Source organism: Furipterus horrens, unplaced genomic scaffold (assembly GCF_987537825.1).
Source record: "Furipterus horrens unplaced genomic scaffold, mFurHor1.1.pri manual_scaffold_5, whole genome shotgun sequence".
NCBI lineage: Eukaryota > Metazoa > Chordata > Mammalia > Chiroptera > Furipteridae > Furipterus > Furipterus horrens.
Genome location: NW_028327175.1, coordinates 9,188,489 through 9,199,048, shown reverse-complemented (window position 1 = coordinate 9,199,048; position 10,560 = coordinate 9,188,489).

Genomic DNA, 10,560 nt, shown 5'->3' with positions numbered 1-10,560 from the left:
TTTCCATCTGACTTATGTTGCTTAGCATGATATTCTCAAGATCTACCCATGTTGTCACAAACGGCAGGACGTACTGCATCTTTTCTTATGGCTGAGTAGTATTTCAGTGTGTGTATATTTACCACATCTTCTTTATCCAGTCGTCTACGGAAGGACATTTCGGTGGTCTCCATGTCTTGGCCGCCATGAATAACGCTGCAGTGAACATGGCAGAGCACATAGCTTTACAAATAAATGTTTTCAGATTTTGGGGATGGCTGGATTATATGGTAACTCTATTCTTAATTTTTTGAGGACCCATCCTACTGCTTCCCACAGTGGCTTCACCAGTCTGCATTCCCACTAGTGACAGAAGTAGGGCTCCTTTTTCTCTACAACCTCTCTAACACTTGTTATGATTACCTGACTTATTAATAACAGCCATTCGGACAGGTGTGAGGTGGTATTTAATTGCAGCTTTGATTTGCATTCCCTAATAGCTAGTGAGGCTGAGCATCTTCTCCTATCTCTGTTGGCCATTTGTATGTCTTCTTGGGAGAAGTGTCTGTGCAGGTTCTCTGCCCATTTTTTAATTGCACTGTTTATTTTTTTGTTGTTGACTTGTATGACTTCTTTATAGAGTTTGGATATTAACCCCTTATTAGAGGTGCTATTTGGTTGTCTCTTTGTCTTGTTGACAGTTGCTTTTACTCTGCGGATGCTTTTTCGTTTGATATAATCTCATCCACTTATTTTTGCTTTTTCTTTCCTTGCCTTTGAGGTCAAATTCATAAAATCTTCTCTGAGACCAAAGTCCATAAGTTTAGTATTATGTTTTTGTCTATGTAACTTAGTGTTCCAGGTTTTATATTTAGGACTTTGATCCATTTTGAGTTAATTTTTGCAAATGTTGATGAAGAGCCATGTAGTTTCACACTTCTGCATGCGGCTTTCCAATTTTCCCAGCAACATTTATTGAAAAGGTTTTCTTTTCTCCATTGTATGTTTTTGGCTCCTTTGTTGAAAATCATTTGCCCATATACAGGTGTTTTATTTCTGAGCTCTCAATTCTGTTCCCTTGGTCTATGTGTCTGTTTTTCTGCCAATAGCATGATTTGATTATTGTCACTTTGTAGTATAATTAGAGTCAGAGAGTGTGATACCGCCAGCTTTGTTCTTCTTTCTCAGGATTGCTTTGGCTATTGGGGGGTCTCTGCGGTTACAAAAAAATTTGATGATTTTTTTGTTCTGTTTGTTTGAAAAAGGCCATTGAGATTTTGATGGGGATTATGGTTAAACTTGTATACAGTATTCCCTCACTTATCATGAGTATTATGTTCTAGACCCCCCTGTGAAGCAGGAACCTTGCATTTATTCTACACTCTTAAACCTACGTAGCTTTAACAACATACGTATACAGTACTGCAAAATCTTGCAATATAGTGAAAAATCTGCAGTAAATAATTAAATGTAATATTAAAAAAAAAAAAACAAACCCGTGATACAGTGAGGCCGCGATAAGCAAACCATGATATAGAGAGGGACTACTGTATCGTTTTGGGTAATACGGCAATTTTAACCACGTTTGTTCTTCCAATCCATGAACACGGAATATCTTTCTATTTTATTGTGTCTTTTTCAATCTCTTTTAATAATGGTTTGTAGTTTTCAGTATCTAGGTCCTTCACTTCCTTTGTTAAGTTTATTCCTAGGTACTTTATTCACTTGGTTGCAACTGCAAAAGGGATTTTTAGAAATTTCTTTTTCTGAAGTTTTGTTGTTAGTGTATAGGAATACAATGGACTTTTGTACATTGATTTTGTATCCTGTGACTTTACTGTACTTGTTTATTGTTTCCAGTAGTTTCCTATGTAAAGAATCATGCCATCTGCAAAAAGTGACAATTTTACTCCTACATTACCAATTTGGACACCTTTTCTTTCTTTCCCTTGCCCGATTGCTCTGGCTAGGACTTCTGAAACTATGTTGAACAGCAATGGTGAGAGTGGGCTTCCTTGTCTTGTCTCTGATTGTAGAGGAAAAGCTTTCAGTTTTTCACCATTGAGTACATTTGTAGAGGCATCAGCTATTCCTTGTAGAAAGTTGCAGAGGTTTGCTAAATATGTAAATATGTAGGGGCTTCATATATTCTTTGTAAGATGTAACAGGGACTTGCTAAAAAGCCTTAGAGAGAGGAATGTGGGGAGGAGTAGCAATTGGTGATTTACAAGCTAAAAGCACCACAGCCTCTATCACCTTCCATTTGCTTGTGTCTTGTTTGTAACTGTTGTGAAAAGTTATATTTTACAGAATATCCAGCCCTTTGAAGATAAGTTGCTTCACAGAGAATCACTCCCTGGCTGAAGAGTTATGCTGCCGGAGATAACTTTATGGCCCTGCGAACTTTTAGCCCTGTGGAACCTCTGGCCCTGAGAACTTTATTTCTGTTTGACACTCTTGCAGCCCTGTCCTGCCACCTCCCCTCCCCAATGAGCTGCATCTCACTAAAGAAAGAAAGCCAAATCCTATATAAACCCTGGCCCGAAACCCCAGTCCCCGTCGGTGCACTATTGAGACAGGGTCTCCGCCCGACAGCCGGCTTAATAAAACTTTGCTTGCTTTAATCCACTGCTCCAGAGTGTTCAATCTCGCTTATGTAGCCGTAACATTTTGGAGGCCCCAGCGAGATGCCTCTGTAGAGCAGTGCCGCCTTCGGTGAGCCCCCGGGGCTTCGTGCGGTCCCGTGTGTCTAGCTGACTGTGGCAGGACAGCGGCCGCACGCTCCAGTTTGGAGCAATTCCCTGCACCTTCAGCGGACATTCGGAAGCTGCCGAGAGCCCTGACGGCCCAGGCTAGAGCAAGCAAAGGGCAGCGGACAGCCTCGGTGACAGGTGAGTGGCAGCTCATTTGGGCAGCAGGCCTGGGCCACTGCCATTGAGACTTGGTCTCTTTTGTCCTCTGGACGCAGAGGTTCCCGAACAGGGATTTTGTTGAAGCCGGCTTGGCTAGCTTCATTTGGATCGTATAGAGCTCTTTTGTTTTGCTTCCGAGCTGTGCTGCCTGTGGCCGACGCTGCTCGTCTGACCACAGTAGCCTAGGCGGGGTTTTGGGTGGGATTGTTTAACCTCTGAGTGTGTGTGTGTGCAAGTGTATGGCTCCACGGACTTCGGTCTACGGAGTCTGAGTGGGCCCTAACCTGCGGTTCCTCAGCTTGTCATATGGCATAACGGCTGGATATAACCTGGAATTTACTCAGGCAGCCTTAGCTAAGACAAAGCTCAAGTTCTCTTCGGAGGAGAGGCCAGGCGGGCATCTGAGTGGCTTGTGTGTGGCTCCACGGACTTCGGTCTACGGAGTCTGAGTGGGCCCTAACCTGCGGTTCCTCAGCTTGTCATATGGCATAACGGCTGGATATAACCTGGAATTTACTCAGGCAGCCTTAGCTAAGACAAAGCTCAAGTTCTCTTCGGAGGAGAGGCCAGGCGGGCATCTGAGTGGCTTCCTTTGGGAGCTCCCAACCCGTGTTTGTCTGCGCCGTGAGGGGGGGAATTGTTCTTGTGCCTTAAAGTCCCGCCTTTGATTGTAATCCAGAATAGAAATATATTTGTAAATCTGTGCAGAAGCACCTTAGCCAACATGGGTGGACGTCAGTCCAAGTCTACACATACAGTTCTTGACTGTATGCTCCAGAATTTCCCTAAGTTCAGGGGACAAAACCCCTCCATGGACTCTGACACTCTAGAAACATTCTGTAGATCAGAGTGGCCTGCTTTTGGGGTTGGATGGCCCCCTGGGGGTACTTTGAATCTAAATATTATCGGGGCCATCCACCTCATTGTCACAGGGAAGCCTGGCCACCCTGATCAGTTTGATTATATTGATCGCTGGCGGGAACTAGCTGAGGACCCGCCTGTCTGGCTCCGAAAGTGTGTTGGGTCAGAAGCCCGCAGAGTCCTCCTAGCCCGCCAGCCTAAGGACAAGGGAGAACGAGACAAGCCAAAAATTACTGAGTGGCGTCAGCCAGATCCCCTTCCTCTCCCATCAGCCCCAGAGGAAGACCACCTCTTAGAGCCCCCTCCTTATCGGGGGGCCCCTGCGTCCCTATATCCCCAGCTTCCCCAAGAGGAACCAGACTCCACGAGCGGGGCTTCCCCTCCTTCGCTGCCCCCCAGTAGCCCTCCTTCTTCTCGGCTGCGTCCTAGGCCTCCTCCTAGTTCTGTTAGTGTCAATGAGGCTCAGGTTGCTAGGCCCGTACTCCCATTAAGGGAAGCTGTAGGGCCGGGCCCAGGACACCAGACTACTCTTGTCTATGTCCCCTTCTCCACCAGTGATTTATATAATTGGAGGGCCCAGACCCCCCCATTCTCCGAGCAGCCCCGGGCCCTTACCAGTCTATTTGAATCTATTTGTCGGTCACATCGACCGACCTGGGATGACTGCCAGCAGATCCTACTAACCCTCTTCTCGATTGAAGAGCGAGAGTCAATTCTTAAGGCAGCCAGGGAAAATGCCAGGAGTCAGGCTATAGGGACAGAACAGGAAAGGGAGGCAGCCGTGAGGGAGATAGTACCTGCCGAGCCACCCGACTGGAACCCCAACACCGCGCTGGGAATGGCGGCCCTTAGAGCTTACCATCAGGCCTTACTTCAAGGAATGATCAAGGCAGCTAAGAAACCCACCAACTTGAATAAGGTGTCAGAAGTTATTCAGGGCCCCACTGAGAGCCCCACCGCCTTCCTTGAGCGCCTGCGAGAGGCCTACCGCATGTATACCCCTTTTGATCCTGAGGCTCCAGAAAATGCCCGTGCCCTCAATCTGGCCTTTGTCACTCAGGCAGAACCTGACATTCGAAGAAAGTTACAAAAATTAGAGGGATTTGGAGGCATGAATTTAAGCCAGCTCTTAGAAATCGCCACAAAAGTGTACTTAAACAGAGATGAGAAAAGGGAACTTGAAAAAGAGAAGCGGCAGGCTAAAATATTAGCCGCAGCCCTAAAAGAAACCTCCTTTAAACCAGGCCCAGAATCCAGCAAAAGGTCCCGCAAGAAGGGAGAAGGAAAACCAGGAAAGAAATTAACTTCAGATCAATGTGCATACTGTAAAGAGAAGGGACATTGGAAAAGTGCCTGCCCCAAGTTAAAGGAACGTCCTGCTCCCAAAATAATGGCAGCTGCAGGGGAGGATAGTGACTGAGGGGGCCAGGGCTCCCTCTCCTTAGGCCCCCGGGAGCCCATGGTTACAATGACTGTGGGGGGCCGCAAAATGACTTTTATGGTAGATACAGGAGCCGAGATTTCAGTAGTGACAAAACCTACAGGACCTATTGTAAAGAAGAAAATAAGAGTACAGGGGGCAACAGGAGAAATTGCAGAATATCCTTTTTGTGAAGCTCGGAAGGTAAATTTAGGAAAAGCTACTGCCACCCACTCATTTCTTCTCATTCCGGACTGTCCGTTCCCTTTGCTTGGGAGAGACCTCCTCAGAAAGCTCCGAGCCCAAATCTCCTTTTCCCCTGAGGCTGCAGAGCTTCAAGTAAATCCTCGGATGATTTTGTCTGTCTCCCTGCCCTTAGAAGAAGAATATCGACTGCTTGAATCTCCTCAACAGGACTCTGAGTCTCTCCCCAGGGATTTCCAGGCAGAGTTTCCTAAAGTATGGGCAGAAGACAATCCCCCAGGGTTGGCAAACCATGTACCTCCTGTAATAGTCTCGCTGCTCAGTGACACCAGTCCCGTTCGCATCAAGCAGTACCCTATTTCCCGGGAAGCCAGAAAAGGCATTAAGCCCCACATAGACCGACTGCTGCAGGAAGGCATACTAAGGGAATGTCAGTCAGCATGGAACACTCCCTTCTTGCCGGTCCGGAAACCGGGGACCAATGATTACCGGCCGGTTCAGGACCTGAGGGGGGTAAATGCTGTAGCAGAGACTATCCACCCAACGGTGCCAAATCCTTATACTCTCCTGAGTCTCCTGCCACCTAATAGACTTTGGTATACAACATTAGATCTAAAAGATGCTTTTTTCTGCATTCCTTTGCATCCACAGTCACAAGACATTTTTGCTTTTGAGTGGGAGGATCCAGAGACAAATAGAAAGCAGCAGCTTACTTGGACTCGGTTGCCTCAGGGATTTAAGAACTCCCCCACTATTTTCGGAGAGGCCTTAGGGCAGGACCTCAGCCCTTTTTCGTTAGAAAATCCTCATCTGACACTCCTCCAATATGTGGATGATCTCCTCTTAGCAGCCAAGACTAAGGAGGATTGTCTTATGGGCACATCTGCCCTCCTCACCCTGCTGGAGGAAAAAGGCTATCGAGTCTCTCGCAGGAAGGCACAAATTTGTACCCAGAAGGTAAAATTTCTAGGGTTTGTTTTGTCAGAAGGGACCCGGAAATTGTCAGCCGAGCGGAAGGGGTTAATCACCCGACTTCCCACCCCAAAATCTAAGAAGGACCTCCGTGAGTTTCTAGGGACGGCAGGATTTTGCCGCCTCTGGATTCCCAATTTTGCTGCAATTGCACGGCCCCTCCATGAGGCCACTCGAGACCCCAGTGCCCCGCTAGACTGGGGAGAGGATCAGGAAAGAGCGTTTCAAAAGCTGAAAGAGGAACTCACCCAGGCTCCGGCTTTGGCCCTGCCAGATGTCACCAAGCCTTTCAGCCTTTTTGTCCATGAGAAAAAAGGAGTAGCCAGGGGAGTCCTGACTCAAGCCCTTGGGCCTTGGCGAAGGCCAGTAGCATATCTTTCAAAAAGACTGGACCCAGTATCCAGAGGGTGGCCTGCCTGTCTCAGAGCTGTCGCTGCTACGGCCCTCCTAGTCAAGGAGGCAGACAAGCTCACTCTAGGACAGGACCTTTCTGTTAACGTGCCCCACTCAGTTGAGACCCTCCTAAGGGGCACGGGAGGAAAATGGCTCACTGGTAGCCGCCTCACCCACTACCAGGCCACTCTCCTTGAGGACCCCCGGATCCGCCTGCAGGCCATCCGGGCTTTAAACCCAGCTTCGCTCCTACCCGCTGAGGAGGGGGAGCCAGAGCACGATTGCGAAGAAACCATTGACCAGGAATGTTCATCTCGGCCTGGACTACAGGCCTCTCCGCTCCCACATTCAGACATTGTACTCTTCACAGATGGAAGTAGTTTTGTTCGTGGGGGTACACGTTATGCAGGAGCAGCTGTAGTCACCCTTGAAAAAGTCGTCCGCGCTGAGCCCCTTCCGCAGGGCTGGTCGGCCCAGAGAGCAGAACTTGTCGCTCTCACTTGGGCACTAGAGGAAGCCACTGGCAAACGGGCCACTATATATACTGACTCTCGGTATGCATTTGCCACTGTTCATGTGCATGGGGCAATTTATCGAGAGAGAGGATTACTTACAGCTGAGGGAAAAGCAATTAAAAATGCTCAGGAAATTCTAACTTTACTACAAGCAGTATGGAAGCCAGCCCAGGTAGCCATTGTTCATTGCAGGGGCCACCAGAGGGGCACCGGGGAAATTGAAACCGGGAACCGGCTAGCGGATCAGGCTGCTAAAGAAGCTGCATTGCGAGGTAAAGCCTCTGCCTCAGAGGGGGGAAATATTCTTCCTGTGTTAATACAACCAACAGAGCCCCCACATTACTCCCCAGCTGAAGAAGCTTGGGCTAAGACTGAAAATGCCACAAAGAAAAACGACTGGTTAATTCTGCCAGATGGAAGAATCTTTGTTCCAAACAGCATTGGCCTGCAGCTAGCCACCACCCTGCACCAGACCACACACTTTGGAAAAGGAGCACTTGTCGCATCTTTAGAAAAAGAGTATTATATACCCAATCTTTGGACTGTTTGTGCATCAGTTGCAAAACGATGCCTGACTTGTACTAAAAATAACCCAAAGACTGGCAGGGTCCCACCACTTGCGGTGCGCCGGCAGGGAACTACTCCCTTTGAAGACATTGAGGTAGATTTTACAGAAGTAGGGCCGGCCCCCAGAGGCTATAAGTACTTATTAGTTTTAATTTGTACTTATTCTGGGTGGGTAGAGGCAGTCCCCACCCGAACAGAGAAGGCCAGGGAAGTAGCCAGGGCCCTATTAAACTTGATTATTCCTAGATATGGATTGCCTATTAGCATAGGGTCAGATAATGGTCCAGCATTTATAGCAGAGACAGTTCAAGCAGTAGCTAAGGCTCTAGGAATCAAGTGGAACCTCCACACTGCCTACCGGCCTCAGAGTGCCGGTCAGGTAGAGCGTATGAATCAGTCATTAAAGCAGACTCTGCGAAAGCTCCACCAGGAAACTAATTCTCCGTGGCCAGATCTTCTCCCTTTAGCCCTTTTCCGGTCCAGGTGCACTCCGTACGCTGATGGACTGACTCCTTTTGAAATATTGTTTGGAAGGCCACCCCCATTAACACCTCGAATAGGAGATTTGCAGGTTAGGGGTGACCATACATTAATTCAGCAATTACAGGCTCTTCAGAAGACCCTTACTTCCATCCAACAGCAGGTCTTAGAGAGGCGTCCCATTCCCATAGTGACCCCTATGCATCCTGTCAGACCTGGGGACCAGGTCCTCATTAAGGTCTGGAAAAGACAACCCCTAGGGCCACTATGGGAAGGTCCCCATACTGTGGTTCTCACTACCCCAACGGCTATAAAGGTTGCTGGCGTTGCCGCGTGGGTTCATCATTCTCGAGTCAAGTCCTACGTCCCACCAGCTCTTGAAGAAAAGCCCAGTGGGTCCGGACTGGCACCGGCAGGACAGTCGAATTCAGCCCCTCCCCGGCGGTCGGAGCGACTCAAGAAAAGAAAATAATTGGACAAGTGTCCTGTTTTATTCTTGACTATTTTTAATTTAATCGTTACTTTATTTGCCATGTGACTTGGTGCTGTAGCCCCAGCTGACTAGGGCGCTTGGGAAACGGTGGCTAACAGTTTCTTCTATACTGGCTGGTGTACAGCGTTTGAGCTGATTTACTGTCTCCTCTATTAGGTCTCCTGCCTGTGATAAATCCCCACAATATTTAGTGAACCTAACCTAGGGACTTCTCATTTAGCCCTCTGGGCAAGCCTTGCCCTCTGTTTACTTATGCTAGTCTCATAGACTCCCTTGTGGTTTCAATGAACACTGGCGACATCCTTGCCGAGGGGAACTGAATTGGGACTGACTCACACCCCAAGCTGGGGGTCTTGCAAGTAAAGAGAAATTGTCCCTAGTTAAGCAACTACAAACATTCCAGAGGACCCTTGCAGCTGTTTAAAAGAGTCCTAGAGCGCCACCAAATGCTTATAGTTACTCCCTTGCATTCTATAAGCTGGGAGGGGGAATCAAGTTTAATTAGGGTCTGGAACAAAAGCCTCCAGGCCCTTTTGCGGGAAGGTCCTCATACTGTTATTCTCACTGCAGTCAATATCACCGGCATTGTAGCATGAATCCACCACACTGGAGTGAAGCCCAGCCCCTCTTGCAGCCCACCTCAGGAGACAATCAAAGAACATCCCCAGGATGCCGGCCCTCCATCCAGCTTTTTAGAACAGCCAGACCCCCCTGGCGGCAAAAGCGCCTCAGGAAAGAGCAGAAAGAGGCTGCAGCAAATATCCTCATGAAAATAAAAGTCCACCCTAGTGTCCTGGCTGTCTGGGGTTGGTTCATCATCACTCTTGTTCTCCCTGCTGCTGCAGCCCCGCCGCCTTTGAAATTCCGCCTCCTCGAGACAAGATCAGGCCGCATATTAGCAGAACAGGACTGGAACACCACAAGCCAAAAGGTAACCTTTTCTTTCATCGCTCATAACCTTTGGCCCCACTACCGGCTTGACCTAGACCAGGGTTATTACTTTTGCTCAGGCAAAAATCCAAGCCAAAATTGCCGTGATGAAAAGGCATTCTTTTGTCCTCACTGGGGCTGTGAGGACGTAGGGCTATGGAATCACAGAAAAGGATTTTGGAAACATAACCAAAGATTCATTCAAGTAGCCCTGCGCTACACACCCCATCCTGTCATGCCCTGGGATCCTTATATTACAGTAACTCTTACAAATCCAGCCGATGATACCTGGACTGGAGCTGGACATGCTTGGGGTGTGCGACTTTGGCGAGACCTAGCCTGGAATCCTGGGTTTCTTTTCACAATCCAGGCAAGATCCCCCCCACCTCGGTTTATAATTCCGCAGCTCTTGGGGTTACAACCAGCCCAGCACGAGCCCCGCCAGACTGATCAAGCGCCAGCTCTCTGGAAGCGGGGCCCAACTCTTGATAACAGTACCTCAAATAAGTCACCCTTATCACCCCCAAATGTTCCTGAGAAACCACTCGGCTTCTTTGGACTTGTAAAGGGCACTCACCAGGCCTTAAACCAAAGCCAGCCCAAAATTGCTGCAGACTGCTGGCTTTGTTACCAGGCAAGGCCTCCCTTCTACTCTGCTATCGGTGTGAGACTCAACCTAACCAGCACCAACAGATGTGAAAAAATAGACACTGCTCCTCTTATCTTAATAGAGGAGGTCCTTGGAAATGGAACTTGCATTAACACCCCTAGCTCTCAGACCTCAGGGGCTTCTCAGATTGTCTTTGATGCATCTGCCTGTGCTAAAACCATCCA